General features: G+C 40.2%; 1 non-coding gene across 1 annotated transcript; it reads left to right on the top strand.

Moving 5' to 3' along the window:
• Nucleotides 1–1,499: 1,499 nt before the first annotated feature.
• LOC131814186 (U6 spliceosomal RNA) lies at nucleotides 1,500–1,607 on the top strand. The gene has a single exon (XR_009347187.1). It is a non-coding gene; the product is annotated as a U6 spliceosomal RNA (small nuclear RNA).
• Nucleotides 1,608–4,320: the final 2,713 nt, after the last annotated feature.

The raw sequence follows: 4,320 nt of genomic DNA, 5'->3' as shown, positions 1-4,320 counted from the left end.
AAAAAACCTAACAACTCCTCTTGTCCTCTAAAGATTACCAGGTTTGTTCATCATCTTTTATTTCTTTACCACATATTTTGTGCAGATTACATAGCAGAGACCGGGCTGGGTGCTATGGCCCTGGCGCTGGGATCCACTCACCCGACCTCGGATTGCTCAGTCTAGTCAGTGGGAGGAGACAGACAAATTACCACCTGCTAAGAACAGGACAAAAGTTTGCACAGGGTTGCAGAACGGGCCCCACCCATACTGGGGCATCAGGAAAGCTTTCAGTGGAAGTAGAGTATTTGAGCTACACTATCCTCCTATCTGTCTTCACCTCTCTAGGCCAGGGACCAATTCTTACTCATCACTGGATCTCTGGTACCTGTCAGGCCTGTCATAAATATTCATAAATATTTGTTGAACTTCACTGAACTGAACTGCAAACATTTATTGCTGTTTTCTAAATGCTGGGGATGGGGTAGTGGCTACAAGAGAAATTTTTGTTCTTGTGGTATATATGTTCTAGGGAGGCGTTACTAGGAACGCCTAGTAAACTAGCATTTACTAAGAACTTCCTACCTGCCAGGCACTGTCCAAGAGATTTGTGTATTCACTTGTTCAATCTTCACAACAAGCCTGTAGTAGGTATTCTAATATTATCCCAATGTGTTACTGTGAGGACATAGAGAGGTTAAGAAACTTATCCAAGCCAACCCAGCTTGTGAGCGGTAGAGCTGGGATTCAAAGTCAGGAAATCGTGGCTTCCAGAGTCAGTCCTAACCTCTACAGTTAGCCATTCAGAAATTTCAAGATGGCTTTAAGTCTTACTTCTAGAAAATGAAATAAAAAGAAATTCTAAATGTCCATTCTTCCTTGATCCTTCTTCTCTTTAGTGACCTAAGATTTCATTTTATTTGGCATGAATACGTGAGAATAATAGACATTTTGAAAAGCAGGAGTAGGTTTCAGGTGCCTGAGTGGCTCAGTTGGTTGATTCTGACTTTTGACCTCAGCTCAGGTCACGATCTCAGAATTGTGGGATGGAGCGCGGCGTAAGGCTCTGAGCTCAGCATGGGGTCTGCTTGAGATTTTTCTTTCTGCCTCTCCCTCTGCCCCATCCCTGCTCGTGCTCTCTCTCTAAATAAAATCTTAAAAAGAGGAAGAGTAGGGTTAAAATTAAAGATAATATGGCTTTTAAAAAAGTAAAGAGGAGATAATGGTCATATCAGATATCAAAATGCATTACAAATATACCGATTAAAAAGAGAGGCATGGTGACTATAGTTAATGGCACTGTATTATATATGCAAAAGTGGCTGAGAGAGTAGAGCTTAAAAGCTCTCTCCAAGAAAAAATACTTGTAACTATGTGTGGTGATGGATATTTACTAGACTTACTATGGTGATAGTTTCCTAATATATACAAATATTGAGTCATTATGTTGTACATCTGAAAATAATACTATAATGTTGCATGTCAGTTATATCTCAATAAAAAAGGGGAAAATATATATAGTGGTCGTTTTGGCAGCACATATACTAAAATTGGAACAATACGGAGAAGATTAGCCGGGCCCCTGGCACAAGGATGACAAGCGAATTCGTGACGGGTTCTATATTAAATATAATGTGTGTGTGTGTGTGTGTGTGTGTGACACCCAGGTACCTCTCACTCTTATCTGTCTACCTCCATTTTTTAAAGATTTTATTTATTTATTTATTTATTTATTTATTTGACAGACAGAGAGCACAATCTGGGGGTGTGGCAGAGAGAGAGAGAAGCAGTTCCCCACTGAGGGGGGAGTCTGATGTGGGGCTCAATCCCATGAGCCTGAAATCTTGACCTGAGCCCAAGGCAGACACTTAACTGACTGAGCCACCCAGGTGTCCCTGTCTACCTCCATTCTTGATGGCGAGATTGTGGTGCCCCTCAGAGGGCCCTGAGAGGCCCCTGAGAACAGACAGGTATGTTCATCTCCTTTGCACAGAGTAGGGAAGCTTTCTACCTCACTGCCTCCACCCTCCACCTGTGTAATGGGCACTTGGGGATAGGGCAAACGTTGATCGGAGAAACCAGGGCCTGACCAGCTTCACCGTGGAGCATGCCATCCATCTGGCACGCCGCCCCCCAGCGTCATTTTGTTGTTCCTGATCATGTTTCCTTTTGTAGTTTCTTTCCCACGTGTCTTTGTTCCTAAGGAAGGAAAACTGTTACTGGCCCTAGGAAGAAATGTCACAGACATATATATATATAGGATAATCATGGATTCAAGTATTTCTGCTGCCAGTTTCCTTCTCTCCCTAGACCTAAGAATTGGAACAGTGAGAAAGAAACCAGTAAATAGGGGCGCCTGGGTGGCTCAGTGGATTAAGCCGCTGCCTTCGGCTCAGGTCGTGATCTCGGTGTCCTGGGATTGAGCCCCGCATCAGGGAGCCTGCTTCCCCCTCTGTCTGTGCCTGCCTCTCTGCCTACTTGTGATCTCTCTCTCTCTGTCAAATAAAATAAATAAAATCTTTAAAAAAAAAAAAGAAAGAAAGAAAAAAAAAAGAAACCAGTAAATAAAAAATCTGCTGCTCCGCCCTCCACTCTGTTTCCTGGCATTCCAGTTACAAACCCAGCTCTCTCGCATCGGATCCAGAAGTAAGAGGAACCTCGATACCATCTTAATCAAAATACTGACAAACTGATTCCCTTTTATCCCCCTGCAATATGGGGATATCTTTAAAATTTTGCATAAATGAAATAAACATATTATTTGATTTGAGCACTAAATTTCATAGATTGATAGTGGGCATCTTACCAAACTGGCAACTGGAAACCATTAAAACCAACTTCTTTTTTTTTAAGTTTTTAATTTTAATTCCAGTGTAGCTAACATAATGTTGTATTAGTTTCAGGTGTATAATAAAGTAAATTCCATACATCACCTGGTGCTCATCAAAAGCATACTCCTTAAATCCTTTTCATTTTTTATTTCCCCCAACCCCCCACTCACCTCCCCTTGGTAACCATCAGTGTGTTCTCTATAGTTAAGAGTCTGTTCCCCTCTCTCTCTCTTTTGTCCTTTGTTTTGTTTCTTAAATTCTACATGTGAGTGAAATCATAGGATATTTGTCTGTCTCTGACTTATTTCACTGAGCACTAGACTCTCTTGTTCCATCCATGTTGTTACAAAGGGCAAGATTTCATTCCTTCTTATGGCCATTGTATATATATCGCATCCGCTTTATCCATTCATCTATCCATGGCTATTTGGGCTCCTTCCATAATTTGGTTTTATAGATAATGCTCCAATAAACAGAGGGGTGCATATATCCTTTTGAATTAGTGTTTTTGTACTTTTTGAGTAAATACCCAGTCATACAGTTACTGGATCATAGGATAGTTCTATTTTTAACTTTTTGAGGAAACTCCATATTGTTTTCCATGGTGGCTACACCAGTTTGCATTCCCACCAACGGTGCACAAGGGTTCCGTTTTCTCCACAACCCTGCCAACACATGTTCTTCCTTGTGGTTTTGATTTTAGCCATAAAAACCAAGTTCTTGAATGCTGTCATCTTGTCTGATTCTGAAAAAGAGGATCTAGAATGGAAGTCCTGCACATTCCTCTAATAAGTGTCCTGATGCTTTAAAATTATAAATTTAATACACCTGAAAGTAATGTAGCATTGTAGCAACTATACTTCAATAAGGATGTCTGGGTGGCTTAGTTGGCTAAGCATCTGCCTTTGGCTCTGGTCATGATCCCAGGGTCCCAGGATTGAGTTCTGCAGGGAGCCTGCTTCTCCCTCTGCCATTCCCCCTACTTGTGCTCTTTCTCTCTCTCTGTCAAACAAATAAATAAAATCTTAAAAAATTAATAAAATGTTTAAATTTTTTATTATAAATTTAACATAGAGATTATAGGTTAAAATAGAATTATTAAATTAATTTATGTAACTTTATTATCCTCTTGCCATGTTCCTCTCACTTAAAGACTCTAAACCAAAGATTAATATGCTATTTAGAAAGTTACCTTAACAAGGAGAGGGAACTATGTTAATTAAAAAAAAAAAAAAAACACACAAGGAAAGGGAGCTGCTAGCAGCATTATAAAGGATAGATTGGAAAGGATAAGGCAGGAGTCAGGTACATAGGTCCAGATTAGAGATGATGGAGCAGTAGTTGAAGGACTGAAGAGAAAGAGACAAAGTCAAGAGATTTAGGAAACAAATGGAATAGGATTTTGCTAATTGAGAATAGAAGAAAAGAGAGGATTTGAATGAGGAGCTAAAAAAGATACTTGAATTTCTGGCTTCTGTGGTATGGCCCAATAAGACAAGAGCCCAGAAGG

This window comes from Mustela lutreola, chromosome 13, assembly GCF_030435805.1.
Source record: "Mustela lutreola isolate mMusLut2 chromosome 13, mMusLut2.pri, whole genome shotgun sequence".
In the NCBI taxonomy this organism is placed as follows: domain Eukaryota; kingdom Metazoa; phylum Chordata; class Mammalia; order Carnivora; family Mustelidae; genus Mustela; species Mustela lutreola.
This window is presented reverse-complemented; position numbering and strand designations above follow the sequence as displayed.